Below are 15,418 nucleotides of genomic sequence, written 5' to 3'. Positions count from 1 at the left end.
GTCAATGGCTTGTAAAACCCTTTGTAAGGTTCCCTTTGTCCAACATTCAAAGATGATTCCATTCGAGCAGATAGGCCTCTTTGTTCCTCTACATTATACATTAACTCTTCAGCAAGCACTCCATGATCACTCATTACTTGCAATGTGCAATCCACCTGGGGCATTCCAGAGTAATCTGAGAGCCTCTTTCCATACTGTTGAAGCATTGTCTCTAAGTTCGACAATGCTTGGTTTTGTGCCATGGGTTCACAGATACTAAGATTGGTTGTGCAAGTCCTCATATGATACACATGGTAAGCTCCTTACAGAAGTGATTCCATAATGCACCAGGACATATCGGCTCACAAAAAACCAAAATGACTACAAATAGTAGCCGTAATTGTTTTCCTGTTTTTTGAAATGAAGCTTCTTCTAAACAAAGAAACCATTCATCATCAACTTGCAATAATCCCCGTGCATTGCATGCTTCTTTAAACCTTTTATATACTCGTCCATTGAAGGTCCAAATATCCTCAAAAGACCTACATCCTTTACACTTGTTGAGTAACATACGCAAATAGTACAACTCTCTAGCAGTGGGAACGATGTTGTACATTCTTCCAATCACGTCTCCTTTGTGTCTTGGAGTCCATGTTCTGCTTGCTGACTTCCGAACCCACTTTGTTGGGAAGTCTATGTACAACAAATCATTGGCCTTTGGATATCTTTGATTTGCAACAAACCACTCAGTGAGCGTAGTCTTTCTATTGGCTTCACTCTCCACCACACTTTGTATAGCCGCTCTGTCATTAAAGAAGACTTGATTTTGTTGTTTATAAGAATGTGCAAATGAATAATAAACGGATTGTTCTGTACAGTCCATTTTTGTCAGTAAGGTACAATGCGCATATCAATGTGAAGGTTTGCTCCACTATATCCACTATGAAATATCTCTACAAGTATGTGTATAAGGGACATGACAGGGCGACTATTGCTATACAAGACACTGAAGGGATTTTAGGTGAAGTTACAAACTATCTTAATGCACGATATGTATCAACATCTGAAGCTATCTGGTGGATATTTGCATTTGACTTGCATCAAGAGAAACCTGACATACAACGCCTCCATGTTCATTTACCTCATCAAAATCAAGTCTTCTTTAATGACAGAGCGGCTATACAGAGTGTGGTGGAGAGTGAGGCCAACAGAAAGACTACGCTCACTGAGTGGTTTGTTGCAAATCAAAGATATCCAAGGCCAATGATTTGTTGTACATATACTTCCCAACAAAGTGGGTTCGCCCTGTCATGTCCCTTATACACATACTTGTAGAGATATTTCATAGCGGATATAGTGGAGCAAACCTTCACATTGATATGCGCATTGTACCTTACTGACAAAAATGGATTGTATGGAACAATCCGTTTATTCATTTGCACATTCTTATAAACAATGTGATTTCCATCATCCCTTCTCATGTATGTTGGGTATCCTTCCCTATCCACAGTAATCGGTCCATTGAAGCCTCGAGGGTATTTAAACTTGCACTTTCCCTCTACCATACATGGAGCATTTTTATTCAAGTTTCCACATGGTGCATGTACATTACACCGATTGATAATGTCATACAATTGTGGAAACATCAACTTATTAGGAAGCTTCACACACACGATTTTATCATAATGGGATGTCTATGTTGGTTTGTGCTCGGGAGAAAGTATCAATAGAATGTGGACATGAGGAAGGCCTCTCTTTTGGAACTCAATCACATAAATGTGTCCAATGACCTTACCAAAAATCTCCCCCTTAATCAGCAAGCACCTCAAATCCTTGAACTTATGGTAGATGTAACATTTAATGGCCTAATAACTTATGTGTAGCAGAAATTAACATGAACATAGTGGACATTTCATTAGAATAGATTCCTAATGAGAACTACAAGAGTGCTTGGGTAGAGAGAGCAACAAAAAGCATAACACCTAGTTAGATAGCATCAACAATACTTTCAAAAGAGAGAGAAATTAAGCTATTGACAACAGTTGAGGACCGGATTTGCATGGAGCCGGTCCCCCCTCCAAAAGGCTTTGTATTATGGTTTCTCCCATCAAGAGAGACATTGTACAATACAATTCTTTGTGTTCCTTCAAGACTAGCTAGTGCAATGAAGATGGAAGCTTCATGCACTAAGCAAAACACTTAATCAAACACAACTTGAATTATCCCCGTTCTCAGACCCAAGACCTCACACACCTTCGAAGATGGTGAGAGCTAGCAGGGTATGAGAGTAGATTGAGAGGAAGAAGGAGTATCTTACGAGAAAGATGTACATCTCCTCACATAATCACTCATATCAGCATAGCTTAGCTTATTAATTAGCTTGGTAGAGAAGATGAGCATGCATTGAAGCTTGGATCTTGGTTGGATTTGCATCCACATGCCAAGAGAGTGTTGATGTAGGCTTCTATCTCACAAGCTTGGAGTAGGTGATGAGCTCTCCATTAAAGCTTGGGAGGAGATAGAGTATTCTTTCTTCACACATGGTCAAGTGTGAGTGTGTGTGTGTGTCAATGCCAAGCAAAAATCAGCCCCCTCTCTCTCTCTTGGGCGAGCCCTTCCTGCTAAATTGGTCTGGCTTTTGCCTCATTGGACCTCCCCAAGTCAAGCCAATGGGTGCTAAGCAGCATAAGTGATAGCCTTCTGACATGTGTCCCCCTTTCCCCTTTTGTGAGAGCTTTAGGTAATTAAATAATTAAACTAAAATCTCATTGGACCCCTTTGCCTCCTGGCCAATAGGAATCAGGCAAGCCATGGGGCTCCTGAATGCTCATTGGACCCCTTGGGAGACTGCCCAATAGTCTTCTAGGAGACTTAATTCTCATTGGTTTCTTTTATTAAATGTTTTGAAATTAATAAACTAGATTTACTCTAGCTTAATTCTCATTGGTCCACTTCAAGGGTCTTCCAATAGGAATTGGGCACACCTTGTGGGCATCTGGCCTAGGGAGCTGACATGTGTCCCTAATTCCCTTTGTGTAAAGGGAGCCTCTGTGTGTGTGTGTGTGTGTGTGTGTGACTTTCTCTCTCATCCCCTACTAAATGGGCTCGCCCCCTCCTTTGTAGGCTTTGAAGAAGACTTTTGTACACACACTAAGTATCCAATTTTCCCAAGGGTTGACCTTTGGACACAACCTTTGAATTTTGGAACCTTAGCATTTTGGAAGTCTTAATGGGCTGAATCTTAGGGTCTTTTTAGCCCATTGTTGCACATGGCTCTTTTGCAGATGGCCCCCCCTTTTGATCCCTATTTCCCCCTCCTTTGGATCCCTATTGTGGCCGGTCTGCTAGCTTAACCAATATTCTAGCTTTTTCTCCCTTGGTACCTCCCCACATTAAATGATCAGTTTAATATGAGAAAATCATTTAGGAGAATTAGATATTGATTATTATGACATTACCTCTCTCTTGAAATCATAGTCGTCCTCGACTATGGTGTAGAGAAGATAAAGCATATTCATGAGTCCTTTTCTTAGCGGGTAGAGGATCCCTATGTTACCCTACGACATCATTCCATAATGGATGACTAGTCCATTTGGGGCTTGAGAGCCTGAGGCTGCCGCAAGCATGTCTGCACATCAGTCCTATCAGTCTTCCATAGTAGAGTGACAAGCTCTACTTGGTGTTTGGGAGACGTCGTCTCCACAAACTTGATCTAAGCATGCATACTACTTTATTTTTGTGCACAAATAAAGAAAAAGAGAGTCTTATAAGACAAAAACTTTGTTCATTTTTAACATTTTGTACATTTGCTTACTCTTGGGAAGCATTGTAAGCATTGACAAGGTTTAGGTTATCCTTTAATTGCATGCCTTGCATCCATCTAGCATCTTCAAAATGATAATTCTTAAACTTAATAAGATATCGTCGGATAGTCTTACCGCCTCTTAATACCTTGTCTTCATGTCGGAGAATGGACTCGGGCTGCAGCACCTCCTCTTGGTCCTCGATCTCTGGTGGGTCTTCAATAGTTGGTTCTTGAGGTGGCTCTCCTTTGTAAGGCTTTAATAGGCTCACATGAAAAGCATTGTGTATGAGCCAATGATTGGGTAACTTAAGTTGATAGGCCATGTCATTGATTGGCCTAAGAATCTGGAAGGGACCATAGTACCTTTTTGCTAGTTTAGCATAGTACTTTTGGTGGCCCGTAGGATTCTTGCCCGTCGTGTGCCTTAGTCGAGCCTTGGGAAACTTTAACAAGACCCAATCATTTTCTTTAAAGGCTTGGGCTCTTCTGTGCTTGTCAGCAACAGCCTTTTGCCTTTGCTGTGAGATAGAGATAGCATCTTTAATCTTTTGAAAAGATTCTTGTAGGTCTTGGCTATACTCATCTGCAGCGAAGATCTTCCCATGTACCTTAAGTAGCAAGGGACTTTTTGATCTTCACTCAATTACCTCGAAAGGTGCTTTTCCCGTGGAAGTATGTACAGTGTTATTGTAAACATACTCCACTAAGGGTAAGTACTTCTCCCATTGGGATCTTTGATTTACTTCCGTTACATAGGCTTTTAGTAGATCGAGAATTGTTAGGTTAGCTATTTCACTTTGGCCATCCGTTTGTGGATGATAGGCCGAAGAGAAATTTAGCCTTGTCCCTAAATTCTCAAAGAGACCCTTCCAGAAATTACTGGTCTTTCTAGGATCTCTATCCGACACTATGGACATTGGCAAGCCATGGTATTTGAAAATTTGTGAAATGAAGAGGGTTGCCATTTGATGGGCTTTGATAGTCTTTTTGACAGGTATAAAATGAGCTTGTTTACTGAACCTGTCTACTATCGTCCATATTCTCGTATCCATGGATATGCTCTCCCATGGTGAATTAGGGATTGGCAAGGGTTGAAGCAATCCAGGTTGCTTCCCTCTATCAAATTTTGTCTTTTGACATACCACACATTTGGAAACATACTCTTGTATGTTCACTTTCATGGTAGGCCAATAGAAATATGTTTCAATTCCCTTTAAGGTAGACTGAATCCCTCTATGCCCCGCATACGGGGGAGCATGAGATTCATACATTACTTTCTCACGCAGGGAGTTAGTAACGCATAGTCTATTGCCATAGAGAAGATAACCATCTTGTAAAGTAAATGGTTCTTCTTTCTTCCCTAATGCAAGGGCTGAAATCACATCTCTAAAATCGGGATCAATAGCATACTCATCTATCATTGAAGATAGATCATTGTGAGTTGCTATGGAAACCGCATTCACTCTCGGCCGTCTTGAGAGTGCATCAGCTACTTGATTATGCTTGCCAGCAATGTGAGCAATATGAAAATGAAATTGCGAAAGGAAATTTGCCCACCTCATTTGTTTGTCGGAGAGCTTGGTCTGCGTCATGAAGTACTTAAGACTTTGGTGATCCGTTCGCAGAATGAAAGGAGTCCCCAATAAATAGTGTTTCCATGAGTCTAAGGCATGAAGAACTGCAAGGAGTTCTTTTTCATATATGCCTAGAGCTTGCTCAACAGGGTCGAGCCTTCGACTCTCATAGCCTATGGCATGCCCTTCTTGGAGCAAAACAGCTCCAAGGCAATCACCACAAGCATCGCATTGGACCTCAAATGGTTTTGAGAGATCCGGTAGTGTAAGAACACGTTGAGAGATAAGCTTTTCTTTAAGCTTTTCGAAAGCATTGTTCTCCTTAGCAGACCATGTATACCTAACGCTTTTCTTTGTTAGGTCATGTAATGGTCCCGCAATTTGTGAGAACTTTTCTATGAAGCGTCTATAGTATGCACACATACCTATGAAGCTTCTTAGTTCATGAAGATTCCTTGGTTTAGGCCATCCTTTTATTACCTCTAACTTGGATGGATCCATTTGGATGCCATCTTGAGAGATAATGTGACCTAAATATTGAATCTCTTGCAAGAAAAATTCACTTTTCTTTCGATTAACATAAAGTTTATTCTCTCTTAAAACTTGAAATATTACATGGAGGTGTTGCTTGTGTTCCTCCAATGAATTAGAGTAGATGATAATATCATCAAAGAACACTCCAGTGAAGGTTCGATGAGGCCTTAACAGCTTCTCCATCAAGCAGTTGAATGTGGCTGGTGCATTGGTCAAGCCAAAAGGCATGCGGCGGACTTTTGAAAGTGCATAGCTACATGGCGTAGCTTAGAGGACTCCGTGAAGCCCTCATCTCCAAACGCCGCATCGAATTTCTGGATAAAGGCCAAGACTTTGTCCGTAGCACCAAAGGTACCATCATAGGTAAGGAAAGAGATACTCTTCCCTCCCTCTTTGAATTTCTTCAACGTGGACGACCTCTTCCATGCGGCATAGGATTTCCTATGGCCTCTTCTTTTTGATGGTTCAAAGGTTGCACCATCACTTTCTGCAGAAGGTGAAGAATTTGAAGAAGGTGGAGAAAGAGGGTGACCTCTTTCTCACCTTTTTCTTGTCTTGATCTTTGTCGTCTTCACCATAGCTTTCATAAGAGGAAGAGGATGAAGAAGATGGAGAAGAGGGTGTCCTCTTTCTCGCCTTTTTCTTCTCTTGCTTTTTATCATCCCTCTTTGAATTATGGGGTGGAGAAGAGTGTGATGGTCTTCTCCGCTTTGGTGGTGATGGAGAGCATTTAGCCCGCCGTCTTCGTGGAGCCATCTCCGCCGAGGTGGCGGGAGACTCGCTTCTTTCTCGTTCCTTCGGTGGAGGCTCTTGAGTTCTCCTTTGGGAAGGAGATGCATCATCAAGAAGTAAATTCTTGAGCCCTTCATATGGATTCTCTTCTTCTTCCCGAATCGGAGAGAGACCTCTTTTGGTAGTCTCACAAGGAGGCTTTCTAGGTGCTCTCTCGTCATGGTGATGAGCTTGGAGAATCCCGTGAGCACGGAGCTGCCGTTGCACTTCACTTTGGAGAGATGGATTGCCCATGGCTTGTTGAAGCCTAGAAACAAGATAGTTAACAAGCATTGAAGCATCATTAGTAGCTTGCTCATGAGCAAAATCAAAGTTATCAACATTAATTTCACTCTCTTTACTATTGTCAGCCATTCTAACAACTTTTAGGTGTAAACTTTTTAGGTGTACTTTGGCACTTCAAGCCCTAGTTGCTACTCCTCTTTACCCCTTTAGAAAAAGCACTCAAGCTACTGTACCCGCGGCTCGAATACCATTAATTGCAAGGAATAGAAGAGAGGGTCTTTCGATACCAAAACAGCACCGGCTCTTGTCAAGCTTCTAATAGCTCAATAGTGGTTAAGCCGTAGGCAAGCCCCGTAGGACTCCACTATTAAGACCATAGCTCTCGACGGTGATGCCCCGTTAACTGCACGAAGGCAGGCGCACTGCAAGGCTGAAAAATCCCTATTCTAGTTACTCACAGGCAATTAATAATACCAACCATTTGTAGCTAGCTTGAGGACCTCCCTTCTTGAGCAAGAAAAGACAAACCTTGAGCTCTGATACAATGTAACATTTAATGGCCTAATAACTTATGTGTAGCGGAAATTAGCATGAACATAGTGGGCATTTCATTAGAATAGATTCCTAATGAGAATTACAAGAGTGCTTGGGTAGAGAGAGCAACAAAAAGCATAACACCTAGTTAGATAGCATCAACAATACTTTCAAAAGAGAGAGAAATTAAGCTATTGACAACAGTTGAGGACCGGATTTGCATGGAGCCGGTCCCCCCTCCAAAAGGCTTTGTATTATGGTTTCTCCCATCAAGAGAGACATTGTACAATACAATTCTTTGTGTTCCTTCAAGACTAGCTAGTGCAATGAAGATGGAAGCTTCATGAACTAAGCAAAACACTTAATCAAACACAACTTGAATTATCCCCGTTCTCAGACCCAAGACCTCACACACCTTCGAAGATGGTGAGAGCTAGCAGGGTATGAGAGTAGATTGAGAGGAAGAAGGAGTATCTTACGAGAAAGATGTACATCTCCTCACATAATCACTCATATTAGCATAGCTTAGCTTAGTAATTAGCTTGGTAGAGAAGATGAGCATGCATTGAAGCTTGGCTCTTGGTTGGATTTGCATCCACATGCCAAGAGAGTGTTGATGTAGGATTCTATCTCACAAGCTTGGAGTAGGTGATGAGCTCTCCATTAAAGCTTGGGAGGAGATAGAGTATTCTTTCTTCACACATGGTCAAGTGTGAGTGTGTGTTTGTCAATGCCAAGCAAAAATCAGCCCCCTCTCTCTCTCTCTTGGGCGAGCCCTTCCTGCTAAATTGGTATGGCTTTTGCCTCATTGGACTTCCCCAAGTCAAGCTAATGGGTGCTAAGCAGCATAAGTGATAGCCTTATGACATGTGTCCCCCTTTCCCCTTTTGTGAGAGCTTTAGGTAATTAAATAATTAAACTAAACTCTCATTGGACCCCTTTGCCTCCTGGCCAATAGGAATCAGGCAAGCCATGGGGCTCCTGAATGCTCATTGGACCCCTTGGGAGACTGCCCAATAGTCTTCTAGGAGACTTAATTCTCATTGGTTTCTTTTATTAAATGTTTTGAAATTAATAAACTAGATTTACTCTAGCTTAATTCTCATTGGTCCACTTCAAGGGTCTTCCAATAAGAATTGGGCACACCTTGTGGGCATCTGGCCTAGGGAGCTGACATGTGTCCCTAATTCCCTTTGTGTAAAGGGAGCCTGTGTGTGTGTGTGTGTGTGTGACTTTCTCTCTCATCCCCTACTAAATGGGCTCGCCCCCTCCTTTGTAGGCTTTGAAGAAGACTTTTGTACACACACTAAGCATCCAATTTTCCCAAGGGTTGACCGTTGGACACAACCTTTGAATTTTGGAACCTTAGCATTTTGGAAGTCTTAATGGGCTGAACCTTAGGGTCTTTTTAGCCCATTGTTGCACATGGCTCTTTTGCAGATGGCCCCCCCTTTTGATCCCTATTTTCCCTCCTTTGGATCCCTACTGTGGCCGGTCTGCTAGCTTAACCAATATTCTAGCTTTTTCTCCCCTGGTACCTCCCCACATTAAATGATCAGTTTAATATGAGAAAATCATTTAGGAGAATTAGATATTGATTATTATGACAGTAGAAAACACGTGCAGTAAGGTCAGGCCGATCGTTGGACATTTGTCCAGGCAATAATGTGTCCTCTATCTCCTTCCATCCAGGATTGCATGTGAATGTTATGAAGAGATTAGGCTTCCCTCTTTTGCGTACAATTGCCATGGCATCCTGACAGAGTTGGTGCATATAGCATGGACTACCAACATATGATGAAGGCAATACCACCCTCCTTCCAACATTAGCACCGCACCCAATATGGGTTCTCTGTCACCCCTTGTTCCATCTCTTGCTCCGATCATGTCAGCCAAACCTTGATACACCTTACTGTGTAGATCACTCTGATGATTGCGAACCCATAAAAGCCTCAACACCTCCATACAACTCTATGCATCAACAATATATTGTTACAATAGCCTACCACCATGTAGAAGACATTGAGTCGTGTCATCCCTGATTTTCAATCTATACTTGTAGAAATCCATTGTAGAAATATACCTTGTATTCCTTCCCCCTTGCTCTCTGTTTTCTCGTGGCCTCTCTAATGCCTGTATGTAGGGATTCCAACCTTCTTCACCACTTGGAAATAGCAACACATATAAGAGAGGCATGTACGACCTATGGCAATTTGAGCTTCTTTTTAGACCACCACCAGAAAGATTCAACACAATATCACGATGGCCAATGTTGCTCTCATCGCCTTGATCAGGCATGATTGCATCAACTTCCGCACCTGTTGGAGCAAGGTACTGCCAGCCATTTGAACGTCTCTTAGTGATGACCATCCTTATGTCAGGAATATTGGAAGTTTGAACCATTGATGCAAACTGCCTGAAAGCTTGAACGTAAGGATTTACGTGATGCCTCATTGATTGCAAGATTTCCAAGACATCTGGCTTGAGCTTAGAAACATGGTGCATCCTATTTTGCAACTCATTCTTAGTGTCAATAAAATAAAACTGAGCAAAGCGAGGGATTTGATCTGGCTGTTCTTCAAGCATCAGTGGACCAATTTTATGATAGATAGATCCATGCACTTTGAAGGTATAGATTCCTTTTATTTGACAGAGAGATTCATCTATATGAGCTCCTAAAGAAGCAAATGTCAACACACTATTGTATGCTCTAATATGTTTTAGGAATTTCTTGCTTCTAGTATTACCTCCGTGCATTAATTCTCTTAATTCAAAAGGAGGTTCACATAATGGTGGCAAAGAAACACTCCGTGAGTTGCAACATATTTTCCCCACAAATGTGCGAATGGTCTTTGCTTCTATCTTCCAAGCAAAAGCACCACAAAAGGAACATGAAAAATCCAAGCTGCCTATATTGTGAAGTATAGATTTTTTGTGAAAAAGTGAAAACATAGAGTTAGGCATCAAGGGTGTGTTTTTAGGATATATGTAGGTGATGGATAGGCAATGCCTTTCAACTTTGGAGTAATCTCCCTCTCAAGAGACAACTATGGGCTCCCCATGAACATCTCCATTACTGGCTTCCAAATTGCTTCTCACTTCAATCTCCTCTCGATTTTGCAGAAGCATTGGATCAATATCTACATCCATTCCAACCCTTCCCTGAGAGAAATTATTGCATTGATCGACATTTATCAACTGTTGGCAATCTTCCAAGCGAGCTACATTAAGCCCCTTAGAGAGCGTCGAACTCTCTCTCTTGCTGCCTCACATCGCCTAGCTCGAGAGGCTTGACAGATCCTACTACGTCTTGCATGTCCAGGAGACAACACCTTCGGACCAATAGCCATCTGTCCCAAAAAGAACTCTTATAAGTAATATTAAATGTGGATAATTAAGGAGAGAGTGGATCTTCTCTCTATCTCTACCTTTAAAGTTTCATGTATGGAAACTACGATATATATATATATATATATATATATATATATATATATATATATATATATAGAGAGAGAGAGAGAGAGAGAGAGAGAGAGAGAGAGAGAGAGAGAGAGAGAGATGTATTTATACCTATACACCTTAAAAGGAGTGAGATTACAGAGGGGGAGGAGCTTGTGCACCAAATTAGCATGACCACATTGAGAGATTGAGAGAGAGAGAGAGGGAGAGAGAGAGAGAGAGAGAGAGAGAGAGAGAGAGAGAGAGAGAGAGAGAGAGAGAGAGAGAGAGAGAGAGAGAGAGAGAGAGAGTCGGTGCATAATACAACTTTGGAGAGCACTTCATTCAACATGTTATGGCCACAATTTTATAGAGAGAGAGAGAGAGGGAGGGGGATACTTCTTTCACAAAGATCACTCCTAAAAGTAGCTAGATAGATAGATCCATGCACTTTGAAGGTATAGATTCCTTTTCTTTGACAAGAGATTCTCCTCTTCTCTCTCTATCCCCTATCCCTCCTTTTCTCTCCACCTATCTCTCGATTTTTTTTCACCACCGCTCTCTTTTCCTCTCTGCCTATCTCTTAATTTTCCTCTTTCTCTCCCTCTCCCTATCCGTGCCATCCCACCGTTCATTCAACACTTCAATCAACATGTTATCGCCACAAATATATACATATAGAGAGAGGGAGGGGGATACTTCTTTCACAAAGACCACTCCGGAAAGTAGTTGAGAGAGAGAGAGAGAGAGAGAGAGAGAGAGAGAGAGAGAGAGAGAGAGAGAGAGAGAGAGAGAGAGACCCCCAAAACATAGATCTCCATAGGCCTATAAATTATATAGAAGAACATGTAGATCCGCAAAGCCTATAAATGAGGAAGACGTGATGGATTATCTCTAGTCACATTAAGCCCCTTCTTGGGCCAATGTGTCGACACCAATGCATTGAGATTGTTTGTGATAGATTTGACTTCAGATACACCTATATTATCTAATATTGCCACGGCAGCCAATTTTTTGTTGGTGCTTTGCAATTCAGACACAATGCTTTTTAAATCAATGCCATCCTTGTCACGTTTGTTCTCAAGAATAGATATCTTCAAGAGACTCATGGTTTTGTCTTGGTATATAGATTCCTTTTCTTTGACAGAGAGATTCTCCCCTTCTCTCTCTATTCCTTATCCCTCCTTTTCTCTCCACCTATCTCTCAATTTTTTCCACCACAGCTCTCTAAATATTTTCCTCCCTCTCTCTCTCTCTAAATATTTTCCTCATCCTCTCTCTCTCTCTTATCCCTAGAAATCTCCGCCCCATCTACTTCTCTCTCTATACCACTTCTCTCCATTTCTCTTCTCTATCCCTATCGCTCTTTTTCCTCTCTACCTATCTCTTGATTTCCCTCGTTCTCTCCCTATCCCTATCCATGCCATCCCACCATTCATTCCACATGTTATCGCCACAATTATATATATATATATATATATAAAGAGAGAGAGAGAGAGAGAGAGAGAGAGAGAGAGAGAGAGAGAGAGAGAGATCTTGAAAGAGGAAAATCTATACACCTTGAAAGAGGCAAGAGAGAGAAGGGGAGAGGAGTTTGTGCACCAAATTAGCATGACCACTTAGAGAGAGAGATAGAGAAAGAGAGGGAGAGAGGATCTAATAGAAAGAGAGAGAGAGTTGGTGCATAACACAACTTTGGAGATCACTTCTTTCAACATGTTATGGCCACAATTTTAGAGAGAGAGAGAGAGAGAGAGAGAGAGAGAGAGAGAGAGAGAGAGAGAGAGAGAGAGAGAGAGAGAGGGGGGATACTTCTTTTAGGAAGACCACTTTGGAAAGTAGTTGAGAGAGAGAGAGAGAGAGAGAGGGAGAGAGGGAGAGAGAGGGAGAGAGAGGGAGAGAGGATCTAATAGAAACAGAGAGAGCAAGTACATAACACAACTTTGGAGATCACTTCTTTCAACATGTTATGGCCACAATTTTAGAGAGAGAGAGAGAGAGAGAGGGAGAGAGAGGGAGAGAGGGTGTGTGACTCAAGAGACATAATGACAAAAACACTTAGAAAAGAGAGCTCATTGTCCATCCACTACATACATAAGATAGACCCCCAAAACATAGATCTCCATAATAGCCTATAAATGAGAGAGAAGAACATGTAGATCTGCAAAGCCTATAAATGAGGAAGACGTGAGTATTATCATCCACTACATAATTCACTTCCTGTGAGGGGTTCCTTGCTTTGAACTCGATGGAATATCTCCAGTCACATTTAGCCCCTTCTTGGGCCAATGGGTCGACATCAATGCATTGAGCTTGTTTGTGATAGACCTGACTTCACATCATCCTGTATTATGTTGTATTGCTACGGCAGTCAATTTGTTGCTGGTGCTTCGCAATTCAGACACAATGCCTTTTAAATCAATGTCATCCTTGTCAGGTTTGTTCTCAAGAAGAGACATCTCCAAGAGACTCATGATTTTGTCCTGGTTGCTTTTTATGTCAGAAAGTTGTACTCGCACTGAGTTTTGTTGCTGCAAAACATCATTGATCTGTACTTGCATCTGCACCTCTAAGCAGCGAAGATAAACCCCTTGATCACATTGTAAATCGTGCAACCCATGAATGCTCTCTTTGTAGGAAACATGTGCTGCCTCCACTCTCTCACATGAGGCTTGAATGTTGGAGTATATTGTGTGGATGGCCCTTAGCCCATTTGCAATCTGCCTCTCTGATGATCCATCTGCAATTTGCCTCTTTGAAGGTCCATCCCCCCCTTAGGCAACACGCTTGGCACTTCGCACATTGTTGATTTGGTCTCTCTCTAGGGTAGAAAAGATCACCTCCAATGAATCTCCTCCAGAGGTAAGGGCTTGCTCCATTACTCTAAGAAATTAGGATAGGTTATTTAGGATAAGTTAGGACAGAGCGTGGAGCAGGATTGGCTCGATACTCTCTCTCTCTCTCTCCGATGACTCTGATGTGATACTACTTGTCGAAACATGGGAACATGATGCGCGACGAATTCTTGGATTTGACAAATATGATGTGCATTCTTTGATGTGGACAAAAAATGCAAAGCAATGTAGAGGCCAAGGAGGTGTAGCATGTATGATCAAGAAGGGTTTGAAATATGTTTCCATTGTCAAAGAGGATAAGTATAAACGCTACTTATGGCTGAAAATCAGCCCACCCAATGGTCAAGTCATGTTTGTGTTTGGTTGCTACATTCCTCACTATGACTCCAACTTTTATGCTCGCTTGGATATGGATAGAGATCAGCCGTTTGTTGAACTAGAGGAAGACATTGCTCATTACAACGACCAAGGTGAAGTCATTGTCTTTGGAGACATGAATGCTCACTCAAATAGGTTACAACACGACACACAACAAGTTGACATGCCGCATGTCTCGAGAAGAATGGATGACTCATACATGTATAATCGAAGTTCTAATGATGCAAAATAATTGGATCACTATGGAAAGTCACTCTTACATATGTGCAATAGTATCGCAATGCTCATTGCAAATGGTGTATCTTTATGGCAAGGCACCAATGACTTTACATGTAGAAAGCACAATGGTGATAGTGTGATCGACTATATGTTGTTTTCGGCAGCCACTATAGAATGTATACAAAGCTTTACACTTGGTGAATGGAATCCGGAATCGGATCATACGATGCTATGTATTGACCTCAAGTGTGGTAAAAGACCCGAGCATATAGCCTCCAATCATGATGTGAATCATTCGTACCTACGTCTAGACTTCAAACAAGCACTTATATATGCTCATATGGTGGACCAAATGTTAAGCATGACAGAGCATCAAGAGAGCCCAACATTAGAATGCAAGTGGAAAGTTTTCAAAGAAGTAATTTGCTCTTGTGCGAGGGAATGCTTTTCGGTGAAACACATGTCTTGCAAAAGATCTAAGAAAGGTAGCATCAAGAAGAAATGGTTCGACATGGAATGTAGTCAAGCCCGAAAATGCTTGCTAAGGTTGGATGCAAGCCAAGACAAGGAAGGTTATTTGGGACATTCACACACATACAAAGCACTTGTTCAAAAAAAGAGGAGAAGGTGGGAAGTCAAAAAACAACTTCTTTTAGCGCAAGAAAAAGCACATGCATGCGGCAAGTTTTGGCAAAATCTAAAAGGCAAGCGTGTTGAGAGATTTGGTGACTTGACTCTTGAGGATATGTATACGCATTGCAAGAACCTCTATGAGCAACCCAATGTTGATAAGATGGAGTGTTGTAGCTCCCTTCCGTTTATGCCTCCCTTCTTTACCATTGAAGATGTATGTTGCGCGCTTGAGAAACTTGCTACCCACAAGGCAGGGGACCTTCGAGGTGTCAAGGTTGAAATGATTAAATGGACAAGCAAGAAAACACGGTATTGGATATGCGATATATTTAACCTTGCACTTCAGCATGGCATGCCTCATGATTGGAGTGAAAATTGGATCAAACCTTTGCACAAAGGAGGAGATGTAAATAATGTGAACAACTACCGCACTATAATGGTTAGTTCTTTGA

General features: G+C 41.7%; 1 pseudogene; it reads right to left on the bottom strand.

Annotated features, from left to right (window-relative positions):
* Positions 1-13,078: 13,078 nt before the first annotated feature.
* On the bottom strand, positions 13,079-13,760 carry LOC147434432 (uncharacterized; annotated as a pseudogene).
* Positions 13,761-15,418: the final 1,658 nt, after the last annotated feature.

This window comes from Adiantum capillus-veneris, chromosome 19 (genome assembly GCF_014529385.1).
Source record: "Adiantum capillus-veneris isolate H3 chromosome 19, ASM1452938v2, whole genome shotgun sequence".
Taxonomy (NCBI): domain Eukaryota; kingdom Viridiplantae; phylum Streptophyta; class Polypodiopsida; order Polypodiales; family Pteridaceae; genus Adiantum; species Adiantum capillus-veneris.
This window is presented reverse-complemented; position numbering and strand designations above follow the sequence as displayed.